Source organism: Anoplophora glabripennis, unplaced genomic scaffold, assembly GCF_000390285.2.
Source record: "Anoplophora glabripennis isolate ALB-LARVAE unplaced genomic scaffold, Agla_2.0 scaffold1104, whole genome shotgun sequence".
NCBI lineage: Eukaryota > Metazoa > Arthropoda > Insecta > Coleoptera > Cerambycidae > Anoplophora > Anoplophora glabripennis.
The window spans coordinates 1-18037 of record NW_019417178.1 but is presented as its reverse complement, the minus strand read 5'-3'; positions in this window follow the sequence as shown (position 1 = coordinate 18037).

The window sequence follows — 18037 nt, the reverse complement described above, 5'->3', positions numbered from 1 at the left end:
GGGCAAAGTCTATTTCAATAGACCAAATACCATTGAAGAATTAAAGGACATAATTCGCAATGAAATTCGAGCCATTCAACCAGATATTCTTAATAAGATTCTGCAGGAGTTTCAGTGGGGATGGGATATTGACAAGAAGTGAATGGAAAACCCACTTTGAAAATTTCCTCTGATTTTCTTGTTTACTTTAATTATTTATAATTTGTACAGAAACCTTTTTTTATTTGTTAAAATTGTTGTTGATTGATTATTACTTAAAAAATTAAACAAATTACTCCTAAAATCTCTTAAAATGTTCGATAAGCTATTAAAAAACTTGACCCACCCGATACCTTGTACCTGGTACATTCTTGGAACTTTGGAACCGAATAGACAGTTTAAGTTGTGTCCGATACGTGAACGTATACGTAGAATTTGACCGTTGCGCATGCTCAAATTCGTATCATGATCATCTACATTCAACTTAAACTGTCTATTATCTCGAAAACTTCCAATTTGAAGGTCATACGTTTTTGACATATTCGTACTCAGAAAAATGTGCTCTATCGAAATCCGTGGAAAAAAATATTGGTTGCCATTTAAAAAAAATGCCGATGACGTCATAGCTCAAAAACAAACAAAAAAAAGTTGATTGCTAAAAAAAGTGACATTTTATAAACTAAGGTTGACGTGTCCGAGGATTTCCTGTCAAAACCCTTCAATAACGGTTTATCGAATTTATTCCAAACTTTAGAGTTCAGTGTATATTGAAAACCTCTTTTCATTCTCATCTACATAATTATTAAATTTAAAATAAAAATAAAATCAGATGTCTAAATACAAATAAAACGTTGTATGCACCACGGCAGATGCTAGGGTAATCATACCCTTAAAAGGGCCCCATATTCTTTAAATAGTGTTTTCCGCAAAGACAAATAATTTCAAAGATTTAATAACTGAATAACCTAAATCTTATCAAATAATAGGGAATGTTATGTCATGCCATCTGGTTATTTTCAAAGACGCCGCAGTAAAACGAATAAACAGGTGCAAAAAACGATCAAACCATCAAGGTTTTAGGTACTGAAATCTTCGAAAATACTAACTTTTTTATATATAATTCCACATGTAAATATTCTTATAACATTTACTTGCTTAGTCCTACATATAAAATTGTTTACTTTTATTTATAAGTACGTGAAAATAATTCTTAAAATGTGGGGTTAGAATAACAGCAAACGCATGTTTTACAAACGCTTTTTTTTAGTTATTATTTTATTTGAGTAAATTTAAATGGTAACAATGAATAAACAAAACATCAAGGATTTTATTTTTGTGCTTACTTTTGTTCTACACGTTTTACTTTCAAAGATTTCAGTACCTAAAAACGCCAGAAATTTCACTATTTCTCGGCCGAGAATATGGCCACCTTTTAAGCAACCTGTCGCCTGCGGGCATAGTCATTCCTGTCATTCCCTTGGTACATAAATAACTGTTTCGTCTAGACAATAAAAATTAAAGTTACATTACATTACAGTATGAACCCTCGTTGTATATAGTAATTAGAAGAAATTTAATTTTCTTTATTTGTACCTACTAACTCTAAGTGTTGTATATTGTATTTTATAAATTCAGTTAAAGAGCCGTACTCAAGTTTTGATCGGACTTATGAAAAATATTGTATTTGATTGCCACTTTCTCCTCTGTAAAATAGCTGGTCCTCCCCCCAGAGCGTAGCCTGATAACAACAAGAGTATATCAAAGATTCCTAGTTGAGACTAAGAAAGTGAAAGGCAATGGCGGCGACCATCTTAGTTTAAATATTGTTTGACTCTATTTGTCTATTTGATAGGATTTTTTAAGGAAAAAATTGTTTGAACCTGTATAATAAAGTGATAAATATCTTGTTTTGGCCAACTAGCCCCCTAAACCTTTGTGGAAAACATTATTACAACATCTATTACTACACCACTTAGGAGTAACCGCTGAAAGCTCCTTAATTTACATGCTATTATCTCAAAATTGATATTTTAAGTGACTACTCCAAAATATAGCTCTAATCCAGATCAACTCGGAATAATATACCCATTTTTGCGTAAGAATAATTTTGTAACTTGTTTTCTTTGCGCGCACTTTCAATTTAAATGATAATACCTGTCCCAAACTAAAAATATTTAAGCTTGAATTCATTTTCGTTAAACTAATTTTCGCGTTTCCTTTTAAAAATTCTTTTCAGGATAAAAACGTGTAAAACTAATTATGTGACCCTTTATATACTTCTGCATTCTTTAGTGTGTTCGCACGAGCTAATATAATTATTTCAAGTTCATTTTAAAATTTAAAAAGGTACCGTACAAGACAGGGTGAATCTACTGGGTGTTTCTGAAATAAGTGCGTAAAATAATGGGACAGAGAGCAAGGGTAGATTCTTTACATCAAAATAGTGCAATATAGCTATATTCACCTTAGTGCATTTGTGGATAATAACATAGTTGCAGGGTGTTAAAGTTAAGATTTTGAATTCAAAATTCTTTCAAAGAATTACTTGGAAAATTTGGATTCGGGGTTTTCCGAGTCCAGGAAAACGGATCCGGACTTAACAACTGCGCTGTAGACGCTAGAGGTGCTACAAAATGTACTCTTGGTTGACAAAAATTGGTCATAACTTTTTTCTCAGTGTATGTACGAAAATTTTAATAGAATATTATTCTCTTATCTATTTTACACAAATAAGATCTAGGTACTTGTTTTATGTCGATAAATTTAACCGTTTTCGATTTATTGACTGTTTTTCCATTGGATGGAATTTAATTTTCAAGATTTCATAATTACTTAAAACTACCATTTTAAGATTTGGTTATTTGGAAACAAATCGTACTATTGACAATATATTGACAAGTAACTTATGTCAAACAGTGTATTATTCTAAATTTGTGTGTAAAACATATCGTCTGAAATATGCCTCGCCATATTTTCTTTTCTAATGAACAAATGCAAGGAAAATTTTAATGGACGTCGTGTGTGTCGCAGGTATTAGAAACTTGCTACATTTTCATTTCTTATAGCTGTTTTACATTGACAATTTATTGATCTAATCCATGAAGTCGCTTCATCAAGAAATTGGTCAAGTGTAATGCACCAAGTCTGCTGTGAAATAACTTAATGAATTTATTCATCAAGTTCTTGACGAATTAGAGCATGTTCTAGTTTTCGTCAATTTCTTCGTGTAGTTCGGAAGTACCAACCCAACAGATTTCTAGCCTCAGATCGGTAATGAGGTTATGTTATTGGAATATGTAAATAATTGTGTGGCGTCGTACTAGTTTTGCATTGTTTTTACTGATTTGTTACTTACAAAAACTAATATTTATATAATATGTGTCAGAACGGTATCGCTGTTGTACTACAATTATTGTAACATTTTTGAAATTTATTTGCTTCTTTGATTCATTGGTAGAACTGATTCATACGTCAAAAAACTTGACAAAGTCTGTAGCAGTGTAAAACCACAATGTTTACCAATAAATTCGTGAATTAATTGATGAAGAACGTCGTCAATTTATTCATCAATAAATTGTCAATGTTAAACAGCTATTACAGATTTATCTTTTTTTTTGCACCAGATTCATCAGATGAATTGGAGACTTATCTGCTTTTTTAGTGTGTTTTTGATTGGGCAAAAATAATTTTAACAAAATAACCCTTGAAGCAATTATAGTGCAAAAGTTTCCTTAAATGATTTTCTATTTTTTTTTCACATTTGGAAAAATATCAATAAACAGCGAAAAACAAGAACTATGCCAGAAATAAGTAACTTGAGAGAACAGGGTATTGGGATAGATATATCACTAGAACTATTTCTAATTCACTGTTTAGTTATTGTGAAATTTATGGTACCTGCTATAACTTAATTCTAATTAATGAAAACTTTTTTGGAGCTCTCCTATGATATTCTATAAATACTTAAGCTTTCAAAGATGCAGATATAATGTTTGAAAATTTTAGTAATTTTTAATTGATAAACAAAAATAAATATATGTCAGTTAATTCAAACATTTCCACTCTCTTGTATCACCTCGATTTAAGTTTACATTAAAATTACATTAAAATCCAAAATTACTCACGAGCGAGGATGTGAAGTATGTAATTTGTTCTAAAGTCTGCAACACCTTCACATAATTAAGGATACTAATCACATGACAAAACTCATTATTCCAGTCAGAAACGCAAATAAAGGATATGAATATAAAGAAGATGAATTATATCGTACCTTAATTAAGAACCAGAAGACTGCTACACCTAACCATTTACCAGACATTAATTAACTGAAACGCTTCGTATCAGACGTTTTTTAAATTATGCCTTACTGAAATTTTCAGTACATGAATTATAGAAGCTGTTATGTCTTGCAAAAATTTAAGCCTGTTTTTATACTTTTGTGGCATAAACAGTACGAAAAAAATTTATAAGATTGTTTTAAGTTTTATCTCGTGAATTTCAAATAGTTTTTTTACTTGCAAGTATTGTTTTGATAGTAAGTACATTATTCTGTACTCTGTTAATTCTGAGGTTAATTCACCAAATCACTTTTTATTGTTCACGCGGGACAAGGCTTTCCTCAAATGAAATAATAGAAGTCTGCAAGTCTGTACGCAATTACGCAATACGCATGATCTTAAAAGTAATTATAATTATTAGAAAAAGTAATTGTAATTGGAAAAAGTATTTGTACTTATAGAAGTAATTTGTAATTCGATAGTTCAAATAATATAATTACAAATTACAATTTTGCTGCAATTGCAATTCCAAATTACTTTAATAAAAAAAGTACTTAAATACAATTACAATTACAGGAAAAAAACGGGAATTGTAATTGCTAATTACTTTTTCACCAGGAATTACCCAGCTCTGGTAGGAAATAGTAGACTATCTGAGCAATTTTAGTGTCACCTGCAAGTGCGAAGCATGGAATCTTTATTTTGAAATGAGACTAAAAGGGGCGTACATATCCTACGAGCAGTGCCACAGAACCGTTGGTAAACCGTGGGGAATGAAACCAAAAGTGATCATGTGGATATACGTTGCCATGTTAGCTTACGGGGCTGTCGTCTGGTGACCTAAAGTCCATCAGACGATATCTAAACAAAAGCTCAGCCGGGAACAAAGGATTGCCTGTCTGAACATAATTGGAGCTCTGCGAACATCACCCACTATAGCAATGGAGGTAATGCTATGTCTGCCATCTCTGGATATCTATCTCAGAGAAGTGGCTTTGACAACTATGCTTCGCCTCAAGAACGTTGGTTTCAAATCGGATGTAGGATGTGTAGAAGTTAGGAGTCGTTTATTGAATGGAGTCGTCAGGAAGATGCCGCTTCTGCAGGCAGACACTGACAGTATTTCTCCCCAGTTTGCGTTCGTTAACCCTACGCAGTACTCATCAGGAGACAGGAGGAGACCGCTAGCGTGGATGTAATTAACGTCTTCACAGACGGATCAAAAAGGACGGAAGATCCAAACTGAAATTTATTCTAAAGCTTTGCATATCCGATACCAGTGGACAATGGATAGGCATGCTACCGTGGTACAAACGGAATTAGCAGGCGTAGCTGCCAAAGAAATTGATCGCAGGCAAACTACGGGTGAAACCATTATAATCTACACAGATAGTAGACAAGCATTACTGATTTTATGTAATCATAAGATAATGACAGAGTCAGTATGGGAATGCCACTAGGCACTGGTCGTGACCTCACTTTCGAACAGCATAACTGAAGGCTGAGTCAAGGGACACGAGTGGTGTAATGGCAATAATGAAACTGATATACACTCCTGGCTAGGAGTGCATCGGGTCTCAATATTTTTCAACCCAATATGTCCAGTGTGCTTCCGCTGTCAGCACACACTGAAATTATTAAGTGAAACATCCACAAAGAGTTTATGAAATGGTGGGATGAAACAAATAGCTGTCAATTTGCTAAAGAGTTCCAAGAATACCCTAGCACCTTTAATAGGTTGGTTAACGGTTCAGATGGATTGATCCCTAATGAAAGGAAGTACATGGGGCCCAATGAAGCCTAAGTGATTCTAAGCTATCCTCCCCACAATTTCAGATTCCAGATCACACGTGAGGGTGAAATGCTATTACAAGTACGTGGAAATTTATTTATCTAACTTAATAACTACATATTATAAGCTAATTTAATAAATATTTTAAAAAAATTATAAAATTCTGTAAAATATGTCAAATAAAAATTAAATATTAATTTGTTATGACAAATATGACAAATTAATTCATTTGATGAGAATTTTAGGAAAATGTCTATTCTAATTTAAATTACTGTTGCCGCTGTACAGTGGTCGGAATTCCGAAAAAGCTGGACAAAAGTCGAAATTTCAAAGTCATTGCGTAGTTCTTTAAAGTGACAGAGAGCTGGACCATGTGTATAGACCATAGCAACTATCGGAAGTATGCTGCGACACATTGGCATATTTCACTTGCCACTGACCCCTCGAAAAGCGGTGAATTGAAAATACTTGCAAATTTTTACTAGAGTACGAATCGTTGTGTGCAGAGGGTGTTCCTGGAGTTAAGTAGAATACATTTGCTCATTTAGAACTTTATTTTTCGAAAGTTGCATGTTTTTGTTGCTTTAACAAAAACGTCTTACAATTTTCATCGATTTCAAATCACATCATTCGTAAATTATCGAAATAGTTGTGATCCCAAGAGATCCTGCACTATTAAAAGTTGGAAAATGCGGACAGGAGTGTCAATTTCATGTATCAAAAGAGAAAACCACCGTATTTTTCCGGATGGGGGTTCTGAGTCATTTTTTGTGCCTCCGTGTACGGCCGATTTACTATTGTAAGAGGCTTTAGTTATACAATAGCTAGCGTTTTAGTGTCTCTTCGCGTTCCAAACGAGCGTTTCTAATTTAAATTATTTTTTTTTTATGAACATGTACATTTTTCGTGTGCCATTTATCATATTTTTACAAGCTTTTATTTAACTTGCCTTGTTTGTATGGGTCACATTTTGCAACTGAATTTTAAAACAGTTTCCCCAACCGATTGAGCTGAAATTTTGCATACACGTTTAGTTTGGATGACAATGCATGGTTAATTAAGTGATGCCATTTTAAATCCAATATGGCGGCCTCCCAAAGATGGCGGACCAGTTATTTTTTTTGCTCCCCCATGATATGGGTATCAAATGAAAGATTTGCTAAGAAGAATACGAAAATAAAATGAAGAAAATTATAGATGAACTTATTATCTATGATCTTTCAATTCATAATTTATCATTTTCGACAGGATCAGGCACTAGTAAAATTACGCGAATGAAAAACTAAATTTTTCGATTTTTGAAAGGAAAATTCCAAGAGAATTTAGAAACGCAAATCATCATTATAGATCAACATTTTTTAAAAAGATGCAAGATAGATGAAAATGAGAAAAGTTTTTCAACCGAAGCTATGGTGATAATATTTTCATGCTCTGACGGTTATGTGACAGGTGATGACGATGCGAATGACTCATGTGTATTAGAATTAGCTAAATAATTAGAATAAGCTTTATAACAAGAATAAGCTCCAATAGTATATAGAAATTATTTCGTTCGAAATGACGAATTCATTCCAAATGCATGCCTTATATCGTAGATATTTACCTTTCGTACTTTATTAATAATAATTAATTACCTCAAAAACCTCAAACTCCGACCTTACATACGTTTTACGCGACCTCAATACATTTTGTATCAGCCATCTTGAATTTGAGATTTTTGACTGCAAATTCGGCTTTAGCGATCTGAAAAACATAAAGTCCCCATTTTTGGTGATGATGCAGGCCTTTTTGGACTTTTGTCCAGCTTTTTCGGATTTCCGACCACTGTGCGCTGGAGCAGAATGATGCATGTTCAGGATTCAATGAAATAATCGAATATAGATTCCATTTAAATCTCAGCTACGGTGTTGACAACTACTGGCTCTAATTAAAAAGAAATTCATTCCTCCTGTAGACAATTTGATAAGCTCTAAGCTGATGCGTCACAATACCTTCATTACCATTTACAATTTTCAAGATGAAAGCCTCCCTTGCTTTAGTTATTGTAAGAGGACATCCGTGCAGTGCATTATACGTATTATCCATAGCCATTAGAGGGGGATTTTTTCTTAATTAAGAAGATTAAGGAATTATTTACGCTTCCGATCTAATTACAGTGGGTCTTTGGAGTAATCAGCGTCGAACTGAGAAAACGACAGCGAAGTTGAAGATGCTTAACTGTAATTCAATTCACGTGTTACAAAAACATATTTACGAGTAAAGCTTAAAAATTTCTCAAAAACAGAGGAAAAGGAGCAAAGAAATGCATTTGATAAGTCTTACAGTAAAATATTGTGAAAATTGGGATAATTAATTTTGTTAAGTTATTTTTTTAATTAAAAGAGGACAAGCAACAGGAATTACTAGGACCAGGGACACTTTTACTGATACACTTTTAAATAATATGATGGCTCCCAATACTACATACAAGAAGAATAGAACTTAAATAATTCCATTGGTTAACTTACTTTGTTTGGCCAGGTACGTGATAAGATAACTGATAACACGAGTTTGAGGAATGTGAATTCTTTTGTTTAATATAGCAGCTGCAGTAGCGACCCAGTGAACCGCATAGGAGCCTGCAAGTTTTCAGTCAACCGCTCTAACTTCCGTTTTAGAAAATTTTTATATGTAGTAAAATTACCCAATATTCAGTTATTAAATTTGGTGGTCGGACGGAATTTCCGAACCATTCATATAAATAAATATGCTGTTTAAGAGTATTTTAAATAAGCAATTAAAGTTTAAGCTAAATATTTAAATACTATAATAACGTCTTTATTTTATATTTTCTTTATTTTATTTTTCAAAAAAAATGTGATTAAAATATGTAACGTGTACATCATCATTTAACTTGAACGACGCAGGCACTAGATCATTAGTACTACGGTTCTATAGTAGCTGTAAAGGCAAATGTACAACTGATTCTGATTTCAATTATTTCAATTTCAGTTAAATACTTATTAACTATTTTATAAATACAATAGGTATCCGTAAATGTGTAACATTTTACTTGGAAGTTCACCAATGGAAACGACTCCATATAAAAGATTAGTACAGAATTATTTTTCTTAGTGTCCGCTGAAAAAATTTTTAATATACGAGATTGACGTGCTTTCTTGGGGCGTGGATATCCTTTGCAAATTCATTTGTTTCAGTGTCGTAGCCGTAAATCCAGACATCGTCTGCCATTATGATCATTTGTACTAATGTTTAATCGTCATTGGATTGTTCAAAGAGTTATCTACAAATGTCCACACGATTTTCTTTCTGTTGTTAGGTCATCAAACGAGGACGAAATTTTGTTGCAACTTCTATTTTTCAGTTAAAATTTCATGGCATGACCCAGTTGAGATGGTAACCTCTTCTGCAATTTCTCTGACAGTCAATCGGCAGTAGATAAGTGAGGCGGTTTCTACGCCGGAAGTGGGGCAGATTCGGCCAGTCCATCGAGTTCGGCGCGCGGGTTCAGCGGCTTCTTGTGGTCATTGTCGTTGTGCAAGAGACGCGTGGGTGCGTTTACTCCACGTTTGCGTCACGTTTGCGTCCCGTTTACGTCACGTTTGCGTCACGCAATAAACAAAGAAATCTATATAAAAAAATTAGATAAATTTGGAACGAATACACTGAAGATGAATTTGGCGAGACAAAACGTCTGAATCCGGTTCGGGCTGAGGCAGTACAGTATTGAGGGTCATCATGGCTTGCAAAAAATGTAATAAAATTTCCAGGGTCATATTTATAAAAATGGAGTTGATGATGGTCCTGGACAGACGAAACGTTACATATAAACATTGATTATGCCATTCGATAGAGCGCAAAAAGTGGCCATGAGAAAGTGTTCTTCTTTTTGCAATATTACCTCAAACAAGGCTGAAATGAAACAAAAACGGATTTTCAAAATTTCGGTTTTTTTCAAATATTTACAAAACTAATCATGTTACCCTTGATTTTTTAGAGGCATAATTTTGGTCTCCTGATTACGCAACTTTGCCCCCAATTAAGCTACTTCATACCTCCTATCGTTTTCGAGATCACTGTAGTGAGAAGCGAATTTGTAACAGCCTGTATATTCTGAAAAAAACGTTAAATTAAAATAATTACTTATATGAATAAAAATTGAGCATTTACTCATACCAGGTACCAAGATATAAAAATATTAATTCGTATGAATCACTGTTCAAATGCTTTTACTTAAGAACATCTTAATTTCCAGGAAACAACTGCTCCACTTCTTAAAACTCATGGTACATACGAATTTGTTATGTAATTGGTCAAAGGGCAATAAAACTCTCTCAACTTCCTTGGCACTGACTGATTGAATAATTTCCTGGCTGGTTGTGACGTCGTTGGTAGATTTCTTGACGATTGAAAAGACATGTATATTTGCTGTAGGTATTGGTTCATGATATTCTATGCACGATTTGGAAACACTGGTTTGTGATGTATTGGTTGTTGTTTGTTACGGATACCAAATTCCTCGTCTAGGTTGAAATTATATCTTTAAGTTTTGCTAAGAATAGCAACGTAGAGAAATCAACAGTTAGTTGTTGTGGACACAGTGCAGTATATTTCGTGGAGTTCAATTTTACCAGAACTGTAATGAGATACAAAAGATTTTGGTTAAGTCTCTATGATCGCATTCCACAAGGAAATCCAGAATAATCCACATTATTTTGGATTGCAGTGATCTCATGGAGGAACAGTTTCGTCGTCATGCACAGTGGTGGATATGTAGGAGATAATCAACTGTTTTTTATGTAAGAAAATTATCTTATTTTTCTGAAAATCCATTTAAAAAGAATCCTCTTGTTTGATATGAATAGTCTGCTCTGACTCTAAGAAAAATGGCATATAACATTTTTATGCAGTTTCACCAGACGTGGAAAAATTGAAAAATATACACGTGGAATTTCTGACTGAATTACAATAGCATTAATTTATTTCGACTAAACTTAGATTCCTATATCGAACAAAATCAGTTTTTAAAAAGTCCAAATAATACAAATGTTTTATTTTATTCAATTTTTTTAATACTGTGTGCTGAATATCTTTGCATCACAACTATAAAATATGATCTTTGGTCAAATAATTAAGAATCATTAATTTTCAATATTGGTGAATGTGTATTTTAATAAAAAATAATAAAAAAGGAGCTCAAATTAAAAATAAAAACATTACAATTAAAAAATATATATATTTTCTCGATCTTGTTAATATAAACTTTTCCTGATAATTCCATTTTTGTCAGATACCTCTCATATTTACAAAGTTTAGTTTGTATGTACACATTTGACCGTATGACGATACTGCGCGTATTATCATAATTTATTAAGGTTGATGTGATTCTTTAAATTTAATCGGATTATCTTGGATGGGCACAAAAACAATGGCTGCTATTTAAAACGGAATAAGTTTATGATGGTATTTTGAATCGCGAACCAACGCTCCGAAATGGTTAAATTACCTGACAGTCGTAGTTAATTTATTTCAGGAGAAGGAAATAAAAGAATTAATAATTCTATTCCGCTCGGCAGAAATATTTGTCTCCCTAGGTGACTTTTCTCATTCCTGCTGAAATGTTACTGCCAATGACCTCAAAAATTCAAGAGGGAATGAGTCGCTATCCATCAACTTAGATGAGATCTTGTAAATATTCAGACGAGGAATTGCAGTTTTAAATTGCTCAAATCAAAATTGTATGGGACACAAGAAATAAGCAGTTTTATGGTATTACGAATTTTTTGAACGAAGCATATGCGGCTTAAATTTCTGCATTTATGAAAGAAAAAGAATATTCTTAAATGTAGTGCGTTTAAAATTTTTGTACACGTTTTATCCATTTAGAGTTTGTAAATTGTTTTGAACTGTATAAATGTATAAAACTTTTTTTCTCATACCTAACTAAAAAGAGCCAAGCTAAACTTAAATACAAGGACATCGCATAACTAGTACAATGGTTTTGAGAAATTATATATACTGTACAACATGTAAATATATTAAAAGACGGCTTTTATGAAGAATTTATATGGTTAATGTTTATCGAAAAGGAACCACCCACCAAATTGTCGTCAAATTAGATTTTTTACACTAAATAAATTAGACTCTCCTCTACAAATTTATGCATTTTATAGACTTTTGGACCAATGCCAATGGTGAAGTGCATTTAGAATTAGGTACTAGCAATTCCTCGATTTATTAATTAACGTTCCTTTACATACGCATGCAACATAGCTTTCATGCGCGATAGTGCTCCTCTGCATGTTTCTCGAAATGCTTGTGAGTGTTTACACATTCGTTTTGCACATAGATGGATATGTCTCAATGAATTTGTGCATTGGCCAGCGCAAAGTGTCGATATGAACCCTCTCGATTTTTTCGGTTAGGAATATACGAAACAGAGTATGCACTCAACGCCCATTACAACTATAGATGCCTAGAGTACAGGTATGCGTGCGAGATAATTTTCACATGCGCTTAGAAGCATGCATATAAGTTCGAGAAATTTTTTCAAATGATTTATGGTAAGTGGTGTATTTTTATAATTTTTTTTTTATTAATTTTGAGGGTTGATTTCGCTGTACAGCAAGAATAAAACGCTCTCTCAACGAAGAAAACTAAGTTGTATAGAAAAAGCCGTGTTGACGGGGTGAGTGTTTGTTGGAGAGTCCCTGTGTGTGGCGTCCGTCGTAGGTACCTTGGTAGTCGCTGGCAGAAGTCCCTGGTCCTTGGTGCCACTCTGCCGGGGTCGTCTTTCGGGAACCCTGTGGTGCGTCCGGTGGCGCTCTTGACGTAATGCTTAAAAAATGGGTCACTTGCGAACATGTGTACCCACAATTTCAATCCCAGCCGTGTTTCAACATTTTCTAACCGAGTGCCCCTAAAAGGTGTTTTAACATCTATCGACTGGCAAAAAATGTTGCTAGGCCAATTTCTTAAAATCAGGTATTAGAACTGAGATCTAGACTGAGAACAATTTGCTCGGAAAATTTTTTAACAACCAAAATTTAGAGCGCACTACACTTACTCGCCGGGTTCTACTCTTGGTTACTGAACCGCATGATACTTGGGTCGACGTTCGATCATGTTCCTTAATGGGTCCGCAGAAGTCCAGTAGCGAAGTCCGAATAAGGTTTGAAGTTTGAACAATTGGATTTCGCCCATCTTTGGATTGTAGTCGCCTTTAGCAGGTGATGGACTTGTAGTTTAATATGGTAGCGTGGTTTTCTGTTGCGTCTTTTTCATCAAAATTGGGAACTGTGGTGATTCTTTCAACTCTGCAGAGTGTCGCCGATGGCTGCTCTGCCGACACCATCGGTTTTCGGCGGTGTTGTACGTTGCAACTCTAGTGTTTGCTGGTAGCTGGGAGCTTCGTGAAGAACCTTGGCGAAATTTTTCAAAACATATTCGAAAACGTGATTTTCCGCGCCGCATCATATGGCACTTTTCTTCAAAACACTCTGTGTATCTGTCTATACGTAATCGTCTTTCGGCGATTTATATGAGTGTATAACATGTAAATGTGTTACCATAAGTTAATACTCGTAAAAGTGTGCTCTCATTTCATCAAAGATTTTATTACACCTTGTTTATTACGTAGGTATAAAATAAGGTTTCTGCGTGATTAAAAGGTAAACCAGTACATAATTCGACATGATGAAAAATTCCTTCCATATTATTATCCGCTTGTATCCCTATGTTATATAAAGTAATGCGAATGTACTATCCTAACTTTCTCAATAAGTGAGATAAAGGCCGCCTAATTTGGCGTTCTACACCTTCGAGCAGCATGTATCAACAAGTCTGGCAAGTTTTAACATGATTATTAAAACTAATTTTGACTGAAATAATGAAACTGAGATGATGCGAAGCCTGGTTGAAATTGAAAGAAGGGGTGGATTTAGAAGACAATTCAGTTTTATAATTTTAATAGTGACTGAATAATTATTGGTATTTCCCACATTTTAGTTAAAATAATTAGTATAATACAGTAATCACCGTATTATGATAAGAATGTTCATGTTCATAACAGGCAAGACTTGTAGTAGTATTTGTCGCATTCGAGGTTCCAAACGAATTTTAAATTTTCGCTCAACTTTTTAATCGGAGCCGCGAAGGCATAACAATAAAAGTACTATGTCAAGGATACAAGTCGATCATCAGTTGCAGTTGGCGGTATTCCAAAAATAGGTAAAATCAAAAAAGACCAATGGATTCTGAATACGAATATGAAATTCTATTTATGAACATTACGCCTAAAAAACTAACCTTACTTAAAGTTACGCTCTTTATATTACATTATTTATACAGGATGTCCCGAAATTAATGGGACACAGAGCAAGGGTAGATTCCTTACATCAAAATAATGCGATTAAGCCACACTTAGCTTGGTCCATTTGTGGCTAATAAAAAAGTTACAGGGCGTTAAAGTTGAAATTTTGAATTAGAAATTCTTAAAATTCTTAGAAAGTTTTCAAAGGATTCTTTTGAAAATTTGGATTATGGGGTTTTCTGGGACGAGAAAAACGAAACCGTACTTAATTTTACTGTAGACGCTAGAGGGCGCTACAAAATGTACTCTTGTTTGATAAAAGCTGGTTATAACTTTTTTATCTGTGTGTGTACGAAAGTTTTAATAGAAAAATATTGTTCTCCTATCTATTTTTCACAAATAAGGGATACTTGGTTTATGTCGATAAATTTAACCGTTTTCGATTTATTTCTTGTTTTTCTATTGGATGCAATAAAATAAAATAAAATAAAAGTTTGTAGTTACTTTCGTAAAACTGTCATAGTAAGCTTTGGTTATTTGAAAACAAATTGTACTATTGACAATTAGCTCATTGACAAGTAACTTATGTTAAATAGTGTATTCCTTTAAGTTTTTGTTTACAATTAATAATATCGCGTGAAGTATGCCTCGCCTTAATTTATTTTCTAATGAAGAAATGCGAGATATGGTATGTATTTATGCAAAAGAAAATTTTAATGGATGTCGTGCGTGTCGCAGGTATTTATAAAGTTACCCAAATAGATTACAACCAAATCACAAATTATTTAAAAATCTTTTTGACCGGTTAGGAGATACTGGATCGTTTCGTCCTAAAAGACGAGATGCTGGCCGTCCAACAACTGTTACTCCAGGACAAGAGGAGGATATTTTGCTTCGTGTAACAGAAAATTCTGAAATAAGTTTACGACGAATGTCTGCGGCTGTAATGGTACCTAAATCATCTATTCATAGATTATTTCACAATGAAAAACTGTACCCGTATCACTTTAGCCTAGTGCAGAATTTACTACCTGCAGATTTTCCAGATAGGGAACAATTTTGTCTTCGATTCTTAGACCGACACAATGATGATCCACACTTTTTAAGCAAGGTGCTGTTTACAGACGAAGCCACATTTACTCGCCGGGGCGTTTTCAACTTCAGAAATAAACATGTTTGGGATAATGAAAACCCGCATGTATTAAGAGAATGACATTCTCCAACATGAATTTAAGATAAACATTTGGTGTGGTATTGTTGGAAATCATCTGTTGGGCCCTGTTGAATTGCCACATTATCTGAATGGCCAACTTATTGATGATTTACCATTAAATGTAAGACACAATATATTTTTTATGCAAGACGGTGCCCCTGCCCATTTTTCTGTACAGGTGCGAAACTGTCTTAACGCACAATTTCCCCAACGGTGGATAGGTCGCGGCAGCACGTTTTCATGGCCTGCACGAAGCCCAGATTTAAACCCCATGGATTCCAGTATTTGGGGTATTTTGAAATCAAAAGTTTACAGTGACCCTATTAATACACGGGATGAGCTGTGGCAAGCAATTTTAAATGCTACGAATTTATTAAGAAATGAAAAAATACTATTTAATATTAGACAATCATTTATCAAACGAATAAGATTGTGTATTAATGTAAACGGGGGTCATATTGAGAATTTAATGTAGCCACCTGAATGTAGTTAAATTATTATTAAAAATAATCTTTAGTTTTTTACCTAAGTAACTACAAACTTTTATTTTATTTTATTTTATTGCATCCAATAGGAAAACCAGAAATAAATCGAAAACGGTTAAATTTATCGACATAAAACAAGTATCCCTTATTTGTGAAGAATAGATAGGAGAACAATATTTTTCAATTAAAACTTTCGTACACACTGATAAAAGAGTTATAACCAGAATACATTTCGTAGCGCCCTCTAGCGTCTACAGCAAAATTAAGAACGGATTCGTTTTTCTCGTCCCAGAAAACCCTCTAATCCAAATTTTCAAAAGAATCCTTTGAAAACTTTCTAAGAATTTTAATAATTTCTAATTCTAAATTTGAACTTTAACGCCCTGTAACTTTTTTATTAGCCACAAATGGACCAAGGTAAGTTTGGCTTAATCGCATTATTTTGATGTAAGGAATCTACGCTTGCTCTGCGTCCCGTTAATAAATTCATATCCGTACACCGAAAAACATTGACATGAAAATTCATACAATTGTTCCTATTTTCGTAACGTAACAGGAAAAAATTGTCTGAAAATTCGATTACATGTGATTAGTTTTACAACTATGAAATTATTACCTACAAATTGTAGATTTTCTCAAATTTTCAGACAATATTTAATGCAAGCTTGATACAATTTGTTCCTGTCATTATTTGTGAAACTATTATGTGAATTTTTATAACAATGTCTTCTGTATATTTTTAAACCTGTTGAAGTAACAAAATGGCAGAAAATTAAGTTGACTCAATGGTATTATAAAGACTATGTAAAAAAATACATCCGTGGAAATGAAGTTCATGTTACTCCCAACTAATATTTTTTATTGTAAAGGATTGCCCGAGCCTAAGGCTTTGGCTTAATCCGTCTGTGTGAGTGTTGAGACATAATGTATGGACCTAGACGTCTAGACCGATGCATAGATATACTCTCGGCTATTCTTAGGTTATTAAAAGCAAGGAACTTAGATTAATGGGTTTGTAGTTTTATATTTAACTGATCAAATTTGTTACGTTCTAAGAAAATTTCTATATGTAACTTAATTATATAAAAATATCTCAGAAAGTGATTCCTTAGACGATTTTTAGAGGAAAATTTCTCCACAATCTCTCCCACAGAGTCTAGTTTTGGAAAAACAGAATGGAACATTTTATTGAAAAATATAGTTACTTACATAAATATGTACATTTTACATAATTACGTCACCAGTGGCGGATATACTGATTGGCAGCTTTGGTTCCTGAAAAGTTGTATTCTATCTTATTAGAGAAAATTGTTCATTTTTGTGTTATTGTTGTTTTACACTCATAAGCAAGTGGCGGCTTGTGACATTGTGAATAGGTGAGGCCCGAGGCTTTTTTACGAGGTGGACAAGAAAGAAAAAAAAACAGGCAAACATTTTTAAATTTTCAAGGTCAAACGACAATCTGGAAATTTTTAGTTGCATTTACAATACTATAGAAAAACTAATGTTCACGAGCAGGATTTTAATTCATATTTTATAAAAAATAACATGCAACTATTTTGATATTTTATTAATACGCTCTAAATAAATAAATAGAAATAAATTTCCACGACATTTTTTATTATGGTGGTCTTTGCCAATAGCCCTACTATAACTGTGTATTAAAAAATTATATTATTAATAATAATATAAGAACTTTAGAAATTGTATTTCCAATAAAATTAAGTAACAGAAAATAACAATAACAAAGTGATATATTTACCTAATAAGTAGATATAATAGGCGGTTTCTGGACCAGGAAGTGACGTGGCAAGGTCACATGGGGTCAAGGTCACCCCAAGGTCACCAGTGGTCAAGGTCACCCCAAGGTCACCAGGGGTCAAGGTCACCTGAGGTCAAGGTCACCTGTGGTCAAGGTCACCCCAAGGTCACCTGGGATCAAGGTCGTGTCAAGGTCACCTGAGGTCAAGGTCACCTGGG